The 23,723-nt window shown below is 42.3% G+C and overlaps 1 protein-coding gene across 8 annotated transcripts in view; it reads left to right on the plus strand.

Moving 5' to 3' along the window:
* The first annotated feature begins 4,442 nt into the window (after positions 1 to 4,442).
* Positions 4,443 to 23,723, plus strand: part of LOC115109252 (transcriptional repressor p66-alpha-like) — a 42,833-nt gene continuing 23,552 nt past the window's right edge. For 7 of the 8 annotated variants that reach the window (XM_029633963.2, XM_029633966.2, XM_029633967.2 and 4 more), the window contains exon 1: positions 4,444 to 4,548. The gene's annotated coding sequence lies outside the window, so the exon portion shown is untranslated. Of the gene's footprint in view, positions 4,549 to 23,723 lie in introns of all 8 variants that reach the window. The other variant, XM_029633970.2, reaches the window with a different exon arrangement.

Raw genomic sequence — 23,723 nt, forward strand, 5'->3', positions numbered from 1 at the left:
AGCAAACAGCTATGGTGAAAGACCTATAAGAGTTGAAGTCTGCTACATCTGCAGATAAAGCTCAAAGTGACCAGCTTAGAGAGAGAGAGAGGGGGATGTCTGAAAAGTGAGATCTGAGCTCCCAAGGGCAGGACCTGAGGGCTCTAGTAAAGGCCTTCCGTCAGGTAAATGCAAAAATTAGTCTAAGCACCATCAAAATGACCTCTGAACTATCAAAGGAAAAGATCAGAAGACAGAAGCTCCAGGCTGACCTCGAGGCGACCAAGCATTAGAGTGTTCTGGAGGAGCTTTATGAGACCAGAGCAGTCAGCAGTGACCTGGAGGAGGCTGTGGCCTCGGAGATGGTCAAGGCTGAGAAATTCCATGAGAAGAGTCCAGCCCTGGAAAAGAGAAAGCAAGAACAGAGTGACCTAACATCCAGCCTGCAGACCGAACGCAGTCGCTGCCACTGCCTGGTTGTGGAAGGTGAGGCCATGGTCAAAGACCTGAAGTCAGCTTTGGACACAGCAAAAGTCTACAGTGTCCAGCTGAGTGAGAGACTCCAGACAGAGAGCTCAGCATATGAGGCTCTGAAGTCACAGCACCAAGCACTTATGTGGCAGCACCAAGTGTTAGAGGGTGAGCATCAGGAACTCCTCTGGGATCATCACAGCCTCCTCGCTGAATACTAGGAGCTGATCTCCGAGCAGAAAACAATGGTCTCTAAACATCAAACCCTCCTAGTTCAGCATCACAGCCTCAAATCTAAGTTCCAGGACGTTGAGGCAGACTACCAGGGCCTCCAGAACAAACTTCAGACTCTGACCAGTTAGTACAGGGCCTTGCAGACAAATAACAAAGCCTTGAAGTCCATGTGCAAGAGCCTTTACTCTGACCACCAATTTTGGATCTTCGAACACAATTCTGTCCTCTCACAGTAGCAGCCCCTCCGATCAGAGCTTCAGGAGCAGCAGCAGGAGCACTGCAGGGTGGCTGCAGCCCTCTCAGAGGACTACCAGAACCTGGAGAACGTGCTACAGACAGCTGACAGAGTGCTGAGCCAAATAAATAACAGTGACATTGGTTTACAAGGATACTATGGGAGGATGCTGGGAGACTGTGCTAAAAAGTATTATTGCCCCACTAAGGAAGAGGAGGAAACGCAGGCCGGGTCTAGGGCAGAGGCATCTTTGTTCCAGGGTACTCTGCAGCTGCTGGACCACAAAGAGAATAACAAAGAAAGAGGCAGCCAAAGATATATGACCACTCACACTACTTGTACCAAAGACACTGGGCCAAAGGAAGCCGAACTGTTTGGCCCCACTGAGGAACAGGAGGAAAGAATGCCAGGAGGAAGCACAAGTTGTCCTTGCTGAAGTCTACTCGGTGGCTGCTGGAACACAAATATAACAACAAAGAGAGAAGCATCCAAACAGATATGACCACCCGCAATAATTTATTTTAATTTAAGGACTGTTGTGGTTTACTTTGTATGGATGGTATTTTCCTTATGCATTGAGTTTACTAATATGAATCCACTATGAATAATACAATTGCTGCTGCTAGCCAATTCCTGAGGATTTTCACAACTAGTCATCATTTTGTAGCACAACTTTTGAATTCAATAGTAATATAAGATTTGAATTTCTTGTCCACCAAGTGCAGTTATTTCATGGACCAGCAGGGCCCCCATTTGAGCTGTGTTTTGATAAACCTGATTTGAGACAGTGAATTTCAGTAGCATTTGGCCCTGTCATAAAATCCCATCTGCCTTTTTGAATACACATCTCAAACATTTTTTTCATTACCACAGTTGGAAACAACAAATATATGGACACAAAGTTTGAGTGCTTGCCATATTCTATTCAATGCATGTGTTTTTAAATGATTACACAGTTTTTCAATTATTTTTGGATAGCAGTCTGAATAAACATGGTATTTGCAACCAAAGTGTTATGGAATGTTTGTCAGTAAGTGTACTTAGTGTTTATTAGAAGTGAGTTCTATATTGAGTTCATCATGACTTTTCCCACTACCATGTTCCCATTGGGCACACACTGGTTGAATCAATGTTGTTTCCTCGCCATTTCAATGAAATTACGTTGAACCAACGTGGAGTAGATGTTGAATTGACGTCTGTGCTCAGTGGGTTGTGATAAATATGCAGTACTTTTATATAGCCTACATACATTTATATTATAGAGATACATTGACTTAACTCCTTATTCACACAGTAGTCATCTATATTCCTATTGTACTGTGCAGTTACTTAGGAATAATTTCCTTTATAGTTATCATTACATCACTTTCATAAAATAAATTGTCCCCAACTAACTACACAGTACAATACATGGGCCCATAAAGACAAGACATCATGTATCTTGTGGGTCCAACATGAGATTCAGAGTTGAGTTATTTGGGGGAGAGTATCATTCAGGCACAGGACAGAGGAGGATACCTTGTAAAACTACTCTTTCCCTTTGACTGCTGCGTCTGATTGTCGATCTCGTTTAATGTTCCTTATTCAGGGGAATGCTGAATCACTCCTGATGGTGAATTACTGCAGGGATAAATACCGACCTAATGGTCAGCCAGTAATGGTCACATGACAGTCTTTGTTACCAGTCAGCCATGCAGATGTCATGGCTGTCTTTCCTTTGATATGACTTGCACACTCAACAAGTTTACAACAATTTCTGTTCACCCCAAAAAATGCAATCAATTTATACGAATCAGCCTCTCAATTTGTACGTAATTTTAGAAAGTAATATGTTGTTCGATTTTTAGGTATGTTCATAAATGTTTTTGGGCAGTGATGCTTGTTTGGTGATCAGTGTCAGCATAAACAGTTCTGAAAGGAGATGCTTCCTGCCAAATAGTGAGTCCTGTTGATCGTGACAGGGAGGGGTATTTCCTTGTTTTGCTCCTTTACTTCAGTGGGGATTAAGTTGATAGTGCCTTGTTGCTTTAAGCCAGTGTCACACATTGTGCCGACATTGATATGACTCATCTTCTTTTTGTGTACTGGTTTGAAGCTATAAAGGACTATTTCTCAATTTTCTCTAAAGAACAGGTTTCTGACACTTCACACACCGCTTGACATTTGGCCCCAATTAAAATGGATTGTGCAGAGTGCATAGGTACGGTTTAATTGCTCCTGTTTGTTGAGGTTGTTGTCCCACACTGATCCATCCAAGGAAGGGAATGTCACCAACTCCTTTAGAAGAGGATGCCAACCGTATGCCACCGGAATTCTTATGAACTACTTCTGAGATCACACTACAAATTTGGTTTCGAGAATGCAGTGGCCAGACAAGGGCACTGATTTTGTGTGCCCTTAGCTTTTTTGGATCAAACCTGAGAGTTCAGGCATAAGACACACTTTTGGCCAATGTATATGCTTGCATGTTTGAATTCATAACTGATTAAATTAATGAGGGCACCAAGGTTAGTTAGTTCGAAGACACTTCTATCAGCCCAGGTGATCAGTATTAGGTCTGGTTCACTTCAGATTGGAATTAGGTTCACAGCATTACTTAGTCAGGGGGATAGTATTGATATCACTGCAGTATGATTGTGATATTGATAAGGGTCAATAATAGTGATATTCAAGGGTTTAATTGGTGGAATTTACCTCAGAATTTGATCCTTTTATTCAGCCCCCAGTTCCCACTTCTGTTACTTGTCTCTGATTCCGTAGTCTCTCTCTCTCTCTTGTTCTCTCCCTGTCCCTCTCTCGCAATAACTGACATGTCTGCACTGAGATACTGTTCAAAGATCCTCATGCCCCCAAAGACATGATCAGGAGAATTATTGAGATTGGTCCAGACTCATTGAAAGACAGTGGAGACATCACATAGTACATTCATACATCTGGTATGTTACACGTTGGTACCAATATTGTGTTTGTTTGTTGTTGTTGTTTACTGTTGTATGGACTGTGAATGAAAGAGCTGCCCATGGTTGTTTTAGGGAGGATTCAAAGCACTGAATTGTCAAGTGCCATCATGACAATATGAGAAATATTTATACATCATTAACCGTTTCCATTGACTAGCTATAGCACTAGATTTGGACATTTTTTGTAAAAAATCAATAAATGCTCTGTTAGTTTCATGGAGAGACAGTAATTTACATTTTTTATGACATTAATTCATGTTAGACATTGATAATTGATTAATTGACAATTGATTACAGCACTGGTGTGAGGTAGGTAGAATGATGGAAAGTATTCCTGTGGTGGTTGTGGGGCAAAGCATTGCAATGATGAGACAGGCTACTGAAAACTGGACTTTTGAAATTTATTTTTACACACATGATATACTCAGTGGCACTAATGTAATCGGACTCGGTTGCCACCTTGTGTGACCACATGCGCATACTTAGTGATGTGACGCTGTATGTATGAGAGAGAAGCTCATTATTTGGCAACCGGAGTGGCAGCGGGCAGGGCTGAAGAGGGGATCCCCGGGATCGTTTTTTTTTTTTTTTTTTTCTTTCTTCATCGAATTACAGGAGTAAATAGTCTGTCAAAACAAGTGAAAAGCGTTACAGCGACACCTCTTCTCCGTAAGTTAAGATATCATTTCAATTGATGGGTTAAAGTAATATTGATTTTGAATTTAATTAAGCAGACGAAGTTGAACTTATTTCCAGTCGTTAACGTAATTATATATCCTTACCTAACTGGCTAACTGCTGTGAGTGCTAGCCTAGGTAATGGTTTGTGTGTCTCTCGCTAGCTGTAATTAGCTAGCCACTGCAAAGTCAGAACAAACCGTTTCAAAAGTCAAAGAATGCATGTAAACTTGTACCGGTTAATGTTCTAAAAGTCGGATACAAGTATTTTCTTTACAACATGCATTAAACTAGTCCAAAAACAACATTGGTTTCGACTCTCGGAAATGGGATTCCTTTATTATTTTTGTGACTGAATCCCGGAGTGGCTGTCTGTCTGTACATGCGAGTGTCCGAGCGAGTTCGTTAGCTAGCCAGCCTGCTTACGTTAGCTTGTCATGAGTGGGAATTTGGTGAATCCCACCACTTACTGGTTTATATACACGAAATATTATACATTTTAAGAATAAATGTAACCCAAACACGATCAGGACGTTTTTAATTGTGTTCCCCGTAATATGAATCAAGTGTCAGCTATGCTAACTTGCGACGCTATCTCACGACCTGGCTTTAGTTAGCTATGTTAGCGAGTTGGAACATCGATTTGGTTGGACTGTGGTGGGAGACAGGTTGTTGTTGTAATTCACTTTTTTCTTCTTTTTTTTCTTCACTGTATCACAGTACAACAAAGGATATTCAATAATTGTATATTTGTTATCAGAAGCCGGCATTCTCGCAGAATTGCGTGAACACGTTTTTATTTTGATGTGTAGTTGAATGTTCTCTCATTCATTAAAAGTGTGTGTATGAATATGTACTTTTTTTTTATGGTGGACGATGTGCGCGCCACATTCAGTATGACAAGCAAGCAGTTATTATGGTTCTGTGTCATGATTAAAGTACTCATTTGGGTAGTTCCATGTCATTTCAGCAAGCCATGACACCCACCATCTCAGAATGTTCTGACATCGTTTCTGTAGTAAAAAAAACCCCGATACGATTAGCATACCTGCAACATTATTGTGTTGAAATATAATTTGATCTCTGAGAAATTGATCAGAGCCAAATTGGGTAGTTTATTTTATAGGATTCATATAAATAATATTATAGTCGTAAACATCCCATTTGGATCAAACTGTTTTCTAACAATTAGTAAAACATGATGAATCCAAAGAAATGGTCAAAAGCCACACACATACCCCCCACCTCAACATGTATATAGCAGGCCTGGAATTTCGTGATTTTAGGGGCAAGGACATTTAGTCTTCAAGAGGTGCCCATCTGCCACGGCACCAACATCTGCTAGGGCACCAAGGCCATTAACCCAAATATACATATTGGCTATGCATATTGGCTACAGCCCATGAAGTCCAAACCGATGCTGACATAAGGGAGGCACCTGAAAATGTAGCCAAACTTTAATGAGACGTTTTATTACATATACTGAACAAAAATATAAACTCAACATGCAATAATTTCAATGATTTTATTGAGTTACCGTTCATATAAGTAAATCAGTCAATTGAAATAAACGAATTAGGCCCTAATCTATGCATTTCACATGACTGGGCAGGTGCCACTTGGGAGCCAGGCCCAGCCAATCAGAATGAGTTTCTCCACACAAAAGGGCTTTATTATGGACAGAAATAATCCCCAGTTTCACCAGATGTCCGGGTGGCTGGTTTCAGATGATCCCGCAGGTGAAGAAGGTGGATGTGAAGGTCCTGGGCTGGTGTGGTTACACGTGGTCTGCGGTTGCGAGGCCGGTTGGACGTATTGGCAAATTATCTAAAATGACATTGGTGGCTTATGGTAGAGAAATTAACATTCAATTCTCTGGCAATAGCTCTGGTGGACATTCCTGCAGTCAACATGCCGATTGCATGCTACCTCAACTTGAGACATCTGTGGCATTGTGTTGTGTGAAAAAACTGCACATTTTAGGGGCCTTTTGTTGTTCCCAGCACAAGGTGAACCTGTGTAATGATCATGCTGTTTAATCAGCTCCTTGATATGCCACACCTGTCAGGGGGATGGATTATCTTGGAAAAGGAGAAATGCTCACTAACAGGGATGTAAACAAATTTGTTTACAATTTGAGCAAAATAAGATTTTTGTGCCCATGGAACATTTCTGGGATCTGGACAATTGTAATGTAGGATCATTATTAATATCTAAAGGCTTGGTTCTGTCCACATATTTGAGGCATGTCCATTCCAATAGGAGACTTAAGGCCAGTGCCTTTTGCGCGCTGCAACGTCACCCACCTTGCAATCTGAGCGGAGGCAGTCAACATTTTGAAACTAGTAAACCATAAATGTAATTGTGTAAAATCTGGATGTGGAAGGTCTTGCCATGTTCCAACCATAGGAATGTTAAGGAGATTATTTTAGAAACACTTCTTCATATGCCATTGAAACCCGTATTTCTCTCATGTTCTCAACTGTCTTTCATTGTCCGGCAGCCAAAGACACAACCTAGTCATATTTCCAACCCATGCTTGTTGTTGCGTCTTTAGATTTTCCCTCTTACATTTCTGAAGGATATTTTCATTTGTTATGTGAAACTGCTCGCATTTGCAGTGCACTTTTGAGAAAGAGAAAAAAAAATCACCTGATAGCCGGAACAGCATCATCTAGTGGTCATAACCTGGTAATATCAGGATGTAGGACATAAACCTAACAAATCCATATTCATGGAATATTGGCAAGCTAACAAGTAATTTCTCTGAACAGGGGGAGAAAATTCCACCAAATTCGAGTGGGAATACATTGCATAGGATGAAGAAACAATACTCAGAGCCACAGCTCCATACTAAACTCAGCAAAAAAAGAAAAGTCCTCTCACTGTCAACTGCGTTTGTCAGCAAACTTAACATGTGTAAATATTTGTATGAACATAATATTCAACAACTGAGACGAACTGAACAAGTTCCACAGATATGTGACTAACAAAAATGGAATAATGTGTCCCTGAACAAGGGGGGGGGGTCAAAATCAAAATTAACAGCCAGTATCTAGTGTGGCAACCAGCTGCATTAAGCACTGCAGTGCATCTCCTCGTGGACTACACCAGATTTGCCAGTTCTTGCTGTGAGATGTTCCCCCACTCTTCCACCAAGGCACCTGCAAGTTCTCGGACATTTCTGGGGGGGAATGGCCCTAGCCCGCAGCCTCTGATCCAACAGGCGTGCTCAATGGGATTGAGATCCGGGCTCTTCGCTGGCCATGGCAGAACACTGACGTTTCTGTCTTGCAGGAAATTACGCACAGAACGAGCACTATGGCTGGTGGCATTGTCATGCTGGAGGGTCATGTCAGGAGGAGCCTGCAGGAAGGGTACCACATGAGGGACACAGCATTGAGATTGCCTGCAATGACAACATGCTCAGTCCGAGGATGCTGTGACATGACGGACCCTCCACCTCCAAATCGATCCCGCTCCAGAATGCAGGCCCCAATGTAATGCTCATTCCTTCGACGATAAATGCAAATCCGAACATCACCCCTGGTGAGACAAAATCGCGACTCGTCCGTGAAGAGCACTTTTTGCCAGTCCTGTCTGGTTCAGCTACGGTGGGTTTGTGCCCGCTGTTGAAGACTGGCGAGGACCTGCCTTACAACAGGCCTACAAGCCCTCAGTCCAGCCTCTCTCAGCCTATTGCGGACAGTCTGAGCACTGATGGAGGGATTGTGAATGATTTTGAGGCAGCTAAAACATGGATTGTGTATGTGTGCCATTCAGAGGGTGAATGGGGAAACAAAATATTTTAGTGCCTTTGAACGGGGTATAGTAGTAAGTGCCAGGCGCACCAGTTTACCCCAAAAACTGCAAGGCTGCTGGTTTTTTCATGCTCAACAGATGCCTCATACGGGTGATTACTTTCATTATAAGCCAGTGTGTCTGTCGTAATTCAAGTGACCACAAAGTAACAGTTCCTGTTGCAGTGTGACTGTAAATTGTTTTGTAGTAACATTAAAAAGGGACTTTATCTCATTGTATTGTCACCAGATGAGCTTACTTTTTCTCATAAGATTGATGCGCTATGGACACTCAACCTTGTTAGGTCATTTTACCTCGTATGAGAGGTTATTATGTAGTAGAGGTCGACCCATTATGATTTTTCAACACCGATACCGATTATTGGAGACAAAAAAGACGATACCGATTAATCGGCTGATTTAAAAAAAAAAAAAAATATATATATATATATATATATATATATATATATATATATATATATACACATTTTTGTAATAATGACAATTGCAACAATACTGAATGAACACTTTTATTTTAACTTACTATAATACATATGGGCTTTTGGATGGGTGTTCTTTAAGGGGATTCCACAGGTTGGAGGCATGTTTTGATTTAGCCGTTGCTGACCCCATGCTTACATCTTTATCACAAATAAGACACCTTGCTTTCCCTGGTGCCAATTCCATGTAATAGTCCCACACTGGTGCTCTGCTTTTCTCTGCCATCTGTTAAACACACACACACAACTCTGAAGTGACAATGATACTGAAGAGTCTGCTTAGGAGACAAATACTCTCAACTGTTTGAATAAAAATAGAGTAAGTTACCTGTGATGAATGTTGAAAACAAAAACCGTAATTTCTATATGCAGGAAATCCTATTTTAATAATGGACATGGTAAGAATTGACTACCAAAGTGCGAGTCATAATTCCCATGACACCTTAATATTTTGACAAACGTTACCTTATCCTAGTGAGATTTACACGGGTATCAAAACACCGAGGCGGTTTAAGCCTGCACGAAACACAGACCTTATTTGAAGTAGATCAAGACATTCTCTATTGAAGACATGAATGGTAAAATAACGAAGGAACCCCTTTCAAGTTCAGCCGCAAGTTATTACAGGAGTTATAACGCATCGACTATTTCTCTCTAAACCATATACCTTTGACTATTACGAGCCTGCTGCTGCCTAACACCCCTCAGTCAGACTGCTCTATCAAATATCAAATCATAGACTTAACTATAATAAACACACAGAAATACAAGCCTTAGGTCAAATCCGGAAACTATCACCTCGAAAACAAAAAGTTTATTCCGTTCCGTATTTTATCTAACGGGTGGCATCCACGAGTCTAAAATATTCCTGTTACATTGCACAACCTTCAATGTTCTGTCATAATTACGTAAAATTCTGGCAAATTAGTTCGCAATGAGCCAGGCGGCCCAAACTGTTGCATATACCCTGACTCTGCGTGCAATGAACACAAGAGAAGTGACACAATTTCACCTGGTTAATATTGCCTGCTAACCTGGATTTCTTTTAGCTAAATATGCAGATTTAAAAATATATATTTGTGTATTGATTTTAAGAAAGGCATTGATGTTTATGGTTAAGTACACATTGGAGCAATGACCGTCGTTGATTGATTGTTTTTTATAAGATAAGTTTAATGCTAGCTAGCAACTTACCATGGCTTACTGCATTCTCGTAACAGGCAGGCTCCTCGTGAGGCAGGTGGTTAGAGCGTTGGACTAGTTAACTGTAAGGTTGCCAGAATGGATCCCCCTAGCTGACAAGGTAAAAATCTGTCGTTCTGCCTCGTTCCTGGGCCGTCATTGAAAATAAGTGTGTTCTTAACTGACTTGCATAGTTAAATAAAGATGATATAAAGGTGTAAAAATAAATAAAATAAAAATCGGCAAAATTGGCGCACTAAAATACAGATTTCCGATTGTTATGAAAACTTGAAATCGGCCATTCTGATTAATCGGTCGCCCTCTAGTATGTAGTGGTTATTACTATAGGCCTAGTATGTTCATCCATTGTTGAAAGCTTACAGAATGCATGGGATAGATTTTTTTTTATTTGTTTGGTGCTCCATTTCAGAGAGCAAGCTGTACCTGTGATTTCCCACAGAGATGTCAGACCCTCCTTAGCTGATTAATGACTGGAGATTCACTGATAAAGGGGCGCCTCTGTAATAATACAATTTTCAGCTCTGCGTCGGTCACTTGTAATGCTCCTCAATTTAGGGCTAATTTAGAAGCCTACTGCACTATATGGAGGGATGAATATGGTTTCCATCCATCCATATGTCTGGCTGATATATTATTATAATAGCAAAGCAGCAGGGCACCTTCAAGGACAGCAGTGGGAAATGGAACCGATTGATTGTTGAACAGGTCGTAGCATGGTCATCTTGAGCGATGAGGTTATAAGGGAATGGGAGACAACTATGGATTGGCTGCCGTTCAGATAAACAGATGGGAGATAGAGGGCTGGTGTCCTCTCTCTGCTGTGATCACTGGCCAGGGAAGTGTACAGCGTCATCGAGTGGTTAACAGGAAATGCAGGAGGGCCAGCCACGCATGGTCTGAGTCAACCAGTCACAAGCTTTGGTTTCCTTGAGACCAGCTTCCTGACACTGTAGGGATGTAGTCATGGAGGATGGGTTTCTGGGGCCTTACGGGGGCTTCCGATTCATGTACTACTACTAGGCTATAGCCTACTAGCAGCAGGGCCAGTGCAGGTATTCAAGTCAGGGTGTGTAGTATGAGGTAGAACCAACCTATAGATGCACATGCTCATATTATCTTTAGAAGAGACTTCATTAGCAAATTTGATGTGCATGTTACGACTAGAGCTCCAGGGAGGGAGCAAATGACAATGTCCCTATGATATGTCACATAATGTGGCCCTGTTTAATGATTCCTAAACATTTTTCAGAGGGCAACACATCAGGTTGTCTCTATTGGGATCTGTCCTGTGGTGGTATTGTGCACATTTCTAGGCTATGCCTTGTCTATCCATATGTTTATTTTCTTTGTATTGAGAGAATAGGCCTACTATAGGACATTAGCTGTGTTGGTCACCAGATCTCACCAACCCTCAGGCCCCAGGCTATTCTGAGAGGTGGGGGAGGAATCTCATGTCTGTACTCTTCATGTTTACCCTGTTGGACTTCATATTGACTCAACTGTGTGTACCAAGTCTACCGTTTCCTCATGTCAGAAACAGAACAGCTCTACCACTTGAGGAACGCTGTGTTTGTGCTGGATTCAGCCTAAGCCTAGTAACCCAGAAAAGATTAGAACTTCGGTGATCAGGTGCGTGGATGATCAATATAAATGTGAACGCTGACCAATGAGCCTTAGTTTTAGGAAGAAGAGAGCACCCCACTTCGAGTCCGTCACAATAGCATCTTTTTCTCCTTGACTCCTCTGGACTGGTTTGACAGGTGAAGGCAACAAGACAGAATTCTACCAAGAAATTGTTTTCAGTTGACCTATAATTTCAGATCCTGGATGGCAGAGGAAGGTTGTTTTATTTTTAAACATACTCTTGAGTCATTGACGACTGAGTTGTGTACTTAGTGCAGGCCATCATCTTCAACATGGCAACTCATTGCCCAAGGGGTCAACAGGCAGCTCAATTCAAGCATGGTTCCTCATTGTGTAGATTCACAAATGAGAGGCTCCACTCTTTCAACATGAAGCTGTGAAGCTCATCAGACATTTGGGGTTGGCTCTGGTATTCCATAGGGAAATCACCACCTGTTAACCAGGTAGGTAGGCCATATAGGTTATTCAAGAATGATGTGCTTGTGTCTACTGGTGTCCTATATATTTGAGTCGTGACTTTTTATGAGAACCATAGGACTTATCCTGTCTGCACCAACTGTTATCATTGTGTCCTCTATTTTCACATTTTATTTCACCTTTATTTAACCAGGTAGGCAAGTTGAGAACAAGTTCTCATTTACAATTGCGACCTGGCCAAGATCAAGCAAAGCAGTTCGACAGATACAACGACACAGAGTTACACATGGAGTAAAACAAACATACAGTCAATAATACAGTATAAACAAGTCTATATACAATGTGAGCAAATGAGGTGAGAAGGGAGGTAAAGGCAAAAAAGGCCATGGTGGCAAAGTAAATACAATATAGCAAGTAAAACACTGGAATGGTAGTTTATAGGTGGGCTATGTACAGGTGCAGTAATCTGTGAGCTGCTCTGACAGTTGGTGCTTAAAGCTAGTGAGGGAGATAAGTGTTTCCAGTTTCAGAGATTTTTGTAGTTCGTTCCAGTCATTGGCAGCAGAGAACTGGAAGTAGAGGCGGCCAAAGAAAGAATTGGTTTTGGGGGTGACTAGAGAGATATACCTGCTGGAGCGTGTGCTACAGGTGGGAGATGCTATGGTGACAAGCGAGCTGAGATAAGGGGGGACTTTACCTACCAGGGTCTTGTAGATGACATGGAGCCAGTGCATTTGGCAACGAGTATGAAGCGAGGGCCAGCCAACGAGAGCGTACAGGTCGCAATGGTGGGTAGTATATGGGGCTTTAGTGACAAAACGGATTGCACTGTGATAGACTGCATCCAATTTGTTGAGTAGGGTATTGGAGGCTATTTTGTAAATGACATCGCCAAAGTCGAGGATTGGTAGGATGGTCAGTTTTACAAGGGTATGTTTGGCAGCATGAGTGAAGGATGCTTTGTTGCGAAATATGAAGCCAATTCTAGATTTAACTTTGGATTGGAGATGTTTGATATGGGTCTGGAAGGAGAGTTGTATGGCATTGAAGCTTGCCTGGAGGGTTGTTAACAGTGTCCAAAGAAGGGCCGGAAGTATACAGAATGGTGTCGTCTGCGTAGAGGTGGATCAGAGACTCACCAGCAGCAAGAGCGACCTCATTGATGTATACAGAGAAGAGAGTCGGTCCAAGAATTGAACCCTGTGGCACCCCCATAGAGACTGCCAGAGGTCCGGACAACAGACGCTCCGATTTGACACCCTGAACTCTATCAGAGAAGTAGTTGGTGAACCAGGCGAGGCAATCATTTGAGAAACCAAGGCTGTCGAGTCTGCCGATGAGGATGTGGTGATTGACAGAGTCGAAAGCCTTGGCCAGATCAATGAATACGGCTGCACAGTAATGTTTCTTATCGATGGCGGTTAAGATATCGTTTAGGACCTTGAGCGTGGCTGAGGTGCACCCATGACCAGCTCTGAAACCAGATTGCATAGCAGAGAAGGTATGGTGAGATTCGAAATGGTCGGTAATCTGTTTGTTGACTTGGCTTTCGAAGACCTTAGAAAGGCATGGTAGGATAGATATAGGTCTGTATCAGTTTGGGTCAAGAGTGTCCCCCCCTTTGAAGAGGGGGATGACCGCAGCTGCTTTCCAATCTTTGGGAATCTCAGACGACACGAAAGAGAGGTTGAACAGGCTAGTAATAGGGGTGGCAACAATTTCGGCAGATAATTTTTAGAAAGAAAGGGTCCAGATTGTCTAGCCTGGCTGATTTGTAGGGGTCCAGATTTTGCAGCTCTTTCAGAACATCAGCTGAATGGATTTGGGAGAAGGAGAAATGGGGAAGGCTTGGGCGAGTTGCTGTTGGGGGTGCAGTGCTGTTGACCGGGGTTGGAGTAGCCAGGTGGAAAGCATGGCCAGCCGTAGAAAAATGCTTATTGAAATTCTCAATTATGGTGGATTTATCAGTGGTGACAGTGTTTCCTATCTTCAGTACAGTGGGCAGCTGGGAGGAGGTGTTCTTATTCTCCATGGACTTTACAGTGTCCCAGAACTTTTTTGAGTTAGTGTTGCAGGAAGCAAATTTCTGTTTGAAAAAGCTAGCCTTGGCTTTTCTAACTGCCTGTGTATAATGGTTTCTAGCTTACCTGAACAGCTGCATATCACGGGGGCTGTTCGATGCTAATGCAGAACGCCATAGGATGTTTTTGTGTTGGTTAAGGGCAGTCAGGTCTGGGGAGAACCAAGGGCTATATCTGTTCCTGGTTCTAAATTTGTTTATTTAAGATGGTTAGGAAGGCATTTAAAAAAAAATATCCAGGCATCCTCTACTGACGGGATGAGATCAATATCCTTCCAGGATACCCCGGCCAGGTCGATTAGAAAGGCCTGCTCGCTGAAGTGTTTCAGGGAGCGTTTTAGGGGTTTAGTCGTTTGACCGCTGACCCATTACGGATGCAGGCAATGAGGCAGTGATTGCTGAGATCTTGGTTGAAGACAGCAGAGGTGTATTTAGAGGGGAAGTTGGTTAGGATGATATCTATGAGGGTGCCCGTGTTTAAGGCTTTGGGGAGGTACCTGTTAGGTTCATTGATAATTTGTGTGAGATTGAGGGCATCAAGTTTAGATTGTAGGATGGCTGGGGTGTTAAGCATGTTCCAGTTTAGGTCGCCTAGCAGCACGAGCTCTGAAGATAGATGGGGGGCAATCAGTTCACATATGGTGTCCAGAGCACAGCTGGGGGCAGAGGGTGGTCTATAGCAGGCGGCAACGGTGAGAGACTTGTTTTTAGAGATGAATGATTAATGCATTGAGTTGACTAGCGGACAGATGTTTGCGACATCATACAAATATAAACTCATGGAAACTGTTACAAAATGTGATCACACTCCTCCTTCTCTGGAATGCCTCAGAACATTCTCAATTACTCCAGGTTTAGCAAGAGTCGTGGATGAAGAAGCAAGGGCTATGGCATTGCTACATTTTTCCAGTTCTTCTCCTAACAATAGCTCCCACTGTCTGTTTTAACTGGCCAGTGCTGACATGGCAACTCTGGAACACTCAGTGCGGCAGCCACACAAATACAGCATCAAGGCACTCATCCAAGAGGGGGACTAAGCATCCGGGTGCCCTGCTGCCTGCCTGTGTCGCAACCAGGCCAGCTAGCTTGTGTACTGAACTGATGTCACACTAGTGTAGGTGCTGACTGAGCTTTATCTAGCCCACCTATAGAATGTATGTCACTGTCACAGCTTCAATAGCTTCCAGGTAGGCAGTAGTGCTGTAGGTTGGTTACTGTTTTGTTTTGGTTGCTGTGGATGTGACACAATAGGAGTGTGTAGTCTTTTGTTCATTGGGATACCCTCTGTCTGTTCAGTGCTGTGGGAGAGAACACTTTTTTTTGTGCCCACTTCGTCCCGCAGGCCAATTCCAAGAAATGTAATCTGATATGAATGTGTGTGGGGAGTCTTTTGGTATGTTTGGCTAGATTTAGAGGATTTGTGATGTGTGTTTTGAAGTAATTTAGCTGAAATGCGAGATTATCACTCATAGGATAGTCTGTGCAGATCACATATCCCTTGTCACCAGGAACGTGTGGTTTGAAGGTTAAATTCAATAGGAAATTTATCCCAAGCCACCTTGTTTGGTACAATTGCAATCAGTTGTGGCTATACATTTTCCTTGTTGTGGATTCCTTCAAGGCTTGGTTCGAGATCAATGTTAGCAAATACTTGGAACTTTTTTAGAGTTCCAGGAGGGCAACTCGTGGTTGCATGTCTCAGGGCTTAGAGTTCTGTATTTGATGTAAGGATAAATAATCCCTGATGTTGATACATACTTTAATTTGCATCAAGATTCACAAACACCTGTAACAGAATAGATTTAAAGGGATATGTCAGTATGTTGTTAATTCGTCCACTGTTGATGTGGTCCCAAAAAGTGTGCATGTCAGCAGTGAAGCACTTCCAGTTCAAAACAAATAGTGTGATGTTTTTCATCATATACAGATAACCTGCTCCAAAGATTCAAGTTCAGGTTTTGTTACCAGCATATTGGCTGAAGTATGTGTTAGACGCAGGGCTCTAAATTAAAAAAAAATCATAGCACTGGTACTCCCAACGTAAAAAATGTAATTGATTGAGATGCCTACACTGAGTGTACAAAACATTAGGAACACCTGCTCTTTCCATGACAGACTGACCAGGTGAAAGCTATGATCCCTTATTGATCAGTGTAGATGAAGGGGAGGAGACAGGTTAAAGAAACAATTGAGATGTGTGTGTGCTATTCAGTGGGTGAATGGGCAAGACAAAAGATTCAAGTGCCTTTGAACAGGGTATTAGGGTATTAGGCGCCACGTGCACCGGTATGTGTCAAGAACTGCAATAGTGCTGGGTTTTTCACGCTCAAAAGTTTCCTGTGTGTATTAAGAGGGGTCCACCACCTAAAGGACATCCAGCCAACTTGACACAACTGTGGGAATCAGCCATTACTCCAATTGGTCCTAGTGAAAAACGAATTGTCCCGACGGATATATTATCGAATAAATATTAGAAAAACACCTTGAGGATGTTTCTAAACAACGTTTGCCATGTTTCTGTCGATATTATGGAGCTAATTTGGCGTTGTGATGACCGCAATTTCCGGGCGATTTCTCAGCCAAACGTGAAGAACAAACGGAGCTATTTCGCCTACAAAAAATAATCTTTTGGGAAAAAATGAACTTTGGCTGTCTACCTGGGAGTCTCGTGAGTGAAAACATCCGAAGTTCATCAAAGGTAAATTATTTAATTTGATTGCTTTTCTGATTTCCGTGACAAGATTGCCTGCTGCTAGCAAGGCATAATGCTATGCTAGGCTATGATAAACATACACAAATACTTGTCTAGCATGGGCTGTAAAGCATATTTTGAAAATCTGAGATGACAGGGTGATTAACAAAAGGCTAAGCTGTGTTCCAATATATTTCAATTGTGAATATTTTCTAGGAAGATTTATGTCCGTTGCGTTATGCTAATTAGTGTCAGATGATGACAACGGTCCCGTTCACGGGATGGGGTGTCACTACAGGTTAAAATGCATATTTCTGAACTTGTATTAACTTCTTATGGATCCCTTCGCATGCCAATCCCTTTAGCGGGATCGATTTGACAACACCAAGTGAAATTGCAGCACCAAATTCAAAAACAGAAATACTCATAAGAATTCATAAAGCATAAAAGTGTTATACATTGGTTTAAAGATGAACTTCTTGTTAATCTAGGTTCCAACTCGCCCAACATGCCGACAAAGTATCTAATAAGTTAACTGTAAACTTTATCCAAACATTTCAAACAACGTTCCTAATACAAATTGATGTATACTTAAATGTAAATAATCGATCGAATTTAAGACTGGAACTACTGTGCTCAATACCGGACGAAAACAAAGGGAAGCACGTTCCAGGTCGCTCGCACCAAAACAGAGTGCACCTGGAGTGACACATGGAAATAACAGGGCTACTTCTTCATTTCTCAAAGGAAAACCGTCAACCAATTGCTAAAGACTGTTGACATCTAGTGGAAGCCATAGGAACTGCAAGCATATTTCTATTAAAAAGGGATTGCCATAGAAATCTAATGGAAAACAGATTGAGCTCCAAAATCTTTTTCCCTGGATGGACTGTGCTCGGGGTTTCGCCTGCCAAATCACTTCTGTTATACTCCCAGACATTATTCAAACAGTTTTAGAAACTTCAGAGTGTTTTGTTCCAAATATACTAATAATATGCATATCCTAGCTTCTGGGCCTGAGTAGCAGGCAGTTTACTTTGGGCACGCTTTTCATCCGGACGTGAAAATACTGCCCCCTAGCCCAAAGAGGTTTTAATACGCAACCTCTGAGCTACTTTTGAAGCACATGTTGTGCCCTAGAAACTAATACTGTATGTAACATTGTAAAGACTATTATTATAAAAGCTGAAATGTTGATACCAATACCGGTCATTGAAATTACAAAAGTAGGTTTCTACATTGTGTAAAAGCACTATTTTTCCCATTGAGATGCATTACATTGAACATTTGATCTGGTCGTTTTGGCAATATCGCAATATTATTTTTGCTGTAGTTGGCTGTACCTGCACAAACACATTTCTTTAAAAACGTCCTGTGATGTCAACATGCAAGAGATCTGTCATTCACGCATTGCTATGGTCATTGATCTGCTGAAGAAGTTATCACTTTCTTTTTCCGTTACTAGGTGGTTAGCTAGCCAATGAGGTAATATGACTGAACAAAGTGTAAACCAATGGTTAACGATGTGCGAGTAGTGTTCGAACGGCCCACGATCCGTTATAGGAAGATTAAAATGTTGCGGCTGTAATATGGATCAGATATTTTGACTTGAAGCAAACCGCTCTTGCTGTAGTAATGGTGCAACCATGACCCTATTGAATGTACACTCAATTTTTTTCTCTAAGGCCACAACGGTACAGCACAAAACAATTATTATCTGGAAGATTTTGTTCCTAGTCACAAAGTGCTCTCAAAATAAAACTTGTGGTCACAGCAAATTTCTCTCACACTTTAGAGCCCTGGTTAGACAGCCAAGTTCTTCTGAGTTAAGATAGGCCTAGTCATTGTTTGCTCGGAGTCAGCGCTGACCAATAACCTATTGTAACCCTCCACTTGATGTTATGGAGAATCAGGGTCCTGTAGTTGACCATAAGCAGGGTAAGCTGAACTTCAATGGAGATAATGGCATTAAAAATCATGACTTCAAGGCAAAACAAGTCTAGTCTAGCTGGTGAGTTTATCCGCTGGCTGGTTCATCATGAAGATCAGATGTACAGCTTCTGGTTTTTCATTTTATTAATGATATGAGTTCATCTGCTCTTAATGTCCCAATGTAGTGCATGCCGCGCCTCGATCGGCCTGAATCGTGATTGTAAACACTGTCAACTAGTTCTGTCCTTCTCCGTGTGTGTGTGTGTATGAGAAGGGAGGGGGGGGGGGGCAGTGTTCTTGGTGTTTGTGAGTGATCGTCTGTTCCGTATGTGTGTCAGTGTGTGCATGTGCGCATTCCTTTGTGGTCACGTGTAGTGGTCTGGCTGCACTTCCTGGGCTTTGCCCATGCCGTTTGTCGTCATGTTGCTAAGTGGAATCCAGGTGGAGCCTAACTGGCGGATGCAGGGTTAAAGGCTTCCATTTTGTTAGGTAACACCCTAATGGCCTGATCTGTCAGTGGTGTTAAAATGGCAGTACTTAACCCTTGGTGTTCAGCACCGAACCAGTAGGGGAACCTTCTCTGCCACAACCAATAGGAGAGAGAGCGAGGGAGAGAGAACGAGGGAGAGTGAGGACACGGAAGAGCGAGGACACGGAAGAGCAAGAGTGTTTGTCAGTGTACAGTCGATCTATGGCCAGGCCAGTCACCCCTCCCCCACCACCTAGTCAGCTTGCTCCCTCTCTCTCTCTGTTTAGTACCCATGTACTCAGTTTGGTGAAGCCAGATTAAGCAATGTTTCAGATATTCCAAAAACAGCACTGGGTTCAGTGGGTTGACTTTCCCTCCAGTTTCTTTCAAAATTCATTCAGTAATTTGGATATGTCCGTCTCAACCTAAATGTGACCTCAAATGAATAATCAAACAGAAATGAATTGTGAGTTAATAAAATCTAGAACGATATATATTTTGAGTCAACGTATCACAGGGAAGAGAAACTAATTGCATGAGAAGGAGATTCATGGTTTTGTGTGCAGCCCATTTTATTGGGCAATATTATACTGTTGTTCCCCCCTCACTGGATCTAATAGAGCCTGTATTCAAAAGCATCCTTGCGCTTTAATTGCCATGTCCAGTCCCTAGGGAAGATCATTACATCCAACATATCAGATAGTAGATGCTAGCTACCTGAGGAAATGGATCAATCGTAATACTCTGTCTCCCCAAAGGACTGCCCATGAAATTAGAATGAGCTCATTGGAGAGTCAAACCAGGTAATATGTTCTCTATGCTCTCCATCTTGCCTAGTGTACTATGGCCATTGTTTCTAGCAGGAATCGCTGAACATGGAATAATTCACTTAAATTGTAATGGTAAATTGGTAAGAAGTCATCAACAGTACAGGTCTGCAATCAAAGCATGAAAGCGAAAAATGCCTGGTGTGTGTGCAGTTTCATTCTGCTAGCGATCAGGGTGGAAATTGGACGATGCAATAAAAAGCAACACCAATGTTGGTGTGTTTAATATTAATCTGAATGGACACGTGATCAGACTGCTGGGTGGCCTGTTGCTCCTCTGGCTGTCTCTCTCTCTCGCTCTCCCTGGCTAGATCTGCCCCAGGCCTTGTTTTCTACTAGAGACCTTAGTGTCCTCGCCATAATCTCTAGGGAACACAAACCAGTAATCTCTCTCCACTCGCTATCTCTGGAAATTTTGCATGCAACTCCATTATCAATGGATGGTAATGAATCTTGTAGGGATGGGCATTGTACTGATAGTGCAGTTAATTTGATGCGGAGAGCTCTAACGTTATGTACGTTTGCTGGTATCACTATGCAAATGCATGGGTATATATGCAATGGTGCAATAAATTAGTGCCCTTAACCATTGTCATTATGACACCTGAGCTGATTGTTTGCATTTAGAATGTGTAGATTAACGCTGACTGTTTTTATCAAGACTAATTTTAAAGCATTCATTTTCTGTCTCTTAAGTTACCATCACCTTCGCAAACAGGCAGCACTTTATAATGTGTTATGTGCTGAGTATCAACACAGTGACATTGGTTCTCACCCCACTCCCAAATGTGGTGTACAAACTTGAATGGAGGATTGAGATGTGATGGTGTTTAGCTTGCCTGAAATTCATAATTTAGTCAGATCTGTCAGTTCCTTTATTTAACTTTACCCTTACAGGTGTTGATTAAATTGTAAGTCTCCCAAATTCCACTATGTTCCTGACTGACACTGGAGTTGCCAGATATTGCCTAATGCCACTCATTGATTCTGTACTGAACAAAAATATAAACGCAACGATTTTACTGAGTTACAGTTCATATAAGGAAATCAGTCAATTGAAATAAATACATTTGGCCCTAATCTATGGATTTCACATGACTGGGCAGGGGTGCAACCATGGGTGGGCCTGGGAGGGCATAGGCCCACTCACTTGGGAGCCAGGCCCAGCCAATCAGAATGAGTTCTCCCCACAAAAGGGCTTTATTACAGACAGATACTCCTCAGTTTCATCAGCTGTCTGGGTGGCTGGTCTCAGACTATCCCGCAAGTGAAGAAGCCGTATGTGTAGGTCCTGGGCCGGCGTGGTTACGCATGGTCTGCGGTTATGAGGCTGGTTGAACGTCCTGCCAAATTCTCTATCACATTGGAGGTGCCTTATGGTAGAGAAATTAACATTCAATTATCTGGCAAGAGCTCTGGTGGACATTCCTGAAGTTAACATGCCAATTTCACACTACCTTTTGTGTGACAAATCTGCACATTTGAGTGGACTTTCATTGTCCCCAGCACAAGGTGCATCTGTGTAATAATCATGCTGTTTAATCAGCTTCTTGATATGCCACACTTGTCAGGTGGATGGATTATCTTGGCAAAGGAGAAATGCTCACTAACAGGGATGTAAATAAATGTGTGCACAAAATGAGAGAAATATGCTTTTTGTGTGTATGAAATTTCTGTTTTATTTCAGCTCATGGGACCAACACTTTACATGTTGCATTTATATTTTTGTTCTGTATAGATCCATAGTTGGTCCTCTGCCTATAGGAAGATAATGATCTCTCCTCAATTTCAAAGTACACATATTTTTTAGTCTGTCCTGGCTTTGAATGGCAGTGAATGTATAGACTCTTTTACTTTCCTTTTAGTACATGTGTTTTAGCTGTACTCTACTGGTTTTTCTCTGCTATCTGATTTATTTTCCTGTCATCCCAGGGGTTGTCTAATGCAAAATCTCCTGATTTTCTCACAGATAGACATTGCTTGGTGAAAAGCAAGTGAGCTTCAATAGGGTGGTAGGTAGTCTGAGTGTGAAGTAACAGTTGAGGACGGACACATATTGTGCGTCTCCATCTTGAACGCACACACGCTGATGTTCTATTTGGTCTCCTCCCTTTTGTTGCTTAGAAGCAGGGCCTACAGCACAGTGGATGTTGCATCTTCATGATGCCATCCATCTCCTATGAGACGGCTCTAGCCATGCGCCATGGAGACAGACCGTGATGCACGCCTGAGCTACAAACAAGAATAGCTCCCTTAGAGATGACTCCACTGGATGTCATCAGCAGGGAGGACATTGAGGCGGCCATTCTGGCTCCTATGATTATCATGTAGACCGACACCAAGAGCAGTTCATACGTGCTTGCAATGTGAGCTTGAGGCAGTATAATTGTTTGAAACCTGAACGTTTTGCTTCACTTCAAATAATGAGGCAAGTCTTACCTTGCTTCATACTACACTGTATCGTGCCCCTCAGGTCCTGCGGACATTTTAGGCCCTGATGTCCCTGGTTGCATTCAGGGAGCGCATTCAGTGACCACCAGTCCCATCCAGGGTCACTGTGTGTTAATGTGTGAGCTCAAATTTTATTTGTCACATACTTCGTAAACAACCGGTGTAGACGAACGGTGGAATGCTTACGTAAGGGTCCTTTTCCAACAATGCAGAGTTGAAGATAAAATAGAAATAGTGACATGAGGAATAAACACAGTGAATAACAATAACGAGTAAAAATTGCATGGCTATATACAAGGAATACCAGTACTGAGTTGTTGTGCAGGGTTACGAGGATATACTTTACGAATGCACTGTATATGTAATGTATGTTTTTTTTTTCCTCTAATCCACACACACTAACCCATAATGACAAAGTAAATCAGATTTTTCGAAATGTTTGCAAATTTATAAAAACATAAATTAAAAATGAAATCACATTTACATAAGTATTCAGATCCTTTGCTGTGAGCTCCGGTGCATCCTGTTTCCATTGATCAGTCTTGATGTTTCTACAACTTGATTTGGAGTCCACCTGCAGTAAATTAAATTGATTGGACATGGTTTGGAAAGGCACACACCTGTCTATATAAGGTCTCACAGTAGACGGTGCATGTCAGAGCAAAAATCAAGCCATGAGGTCAAAGGAATTGTCTGTAGAGCTCCAAGACAGAATTGTGTGAAGGCACAGATCAGAATTGAAGGTCCCCAAGAACACAGTGGCCTCCATTCTTAAATGGAAGAAGTTTGGAACCACCAAGACTCTTCACTTCCTGACATCCCGATAGGCTGCCTCATTGTCGTTGTTGATCAGGCCTACCACCGTCGTGTCGTTAACAAACTTGATGGTGTTGGAGTCTTGCGCAGCCATCAAATCGTGGGTGAACGGGGAGAACAGGAGGGGACTAAGTTTACAACCCTTGAGTGTACCCCTTTTTGATGCTTAGCGTGGCAGATTTGTTGTTGCCTACCCATGCCCCTGGGGGCGACCAGTCAGGAAATCCAGGATCCAGTTGCAGAGGGAGATGTTCAGTCCCAGGGTCCTGAGCCTGGTGACGAGCTTGGCAGGGACTATGGTGTTGAATGCTTTGCTGTAGTCAGTGAACCACGTTC

This window comes from Oncorhynchus nerka, linkage group LG25, assembly GCF_034236695.1.
Source record: "Oncorhynchus nerka isolate Pitt River linkage group LG25, Oner_Uvic_2.0, whole genome shotgun sequence".
Classification (NCBI taxonomy): domain Eukaryota; kingdom Metazoa; phylum Chordata; class Actinopteri; order Salmoniformes; family Salmonidae; genus Oncorhynchus; species Oncorhynchus nerka.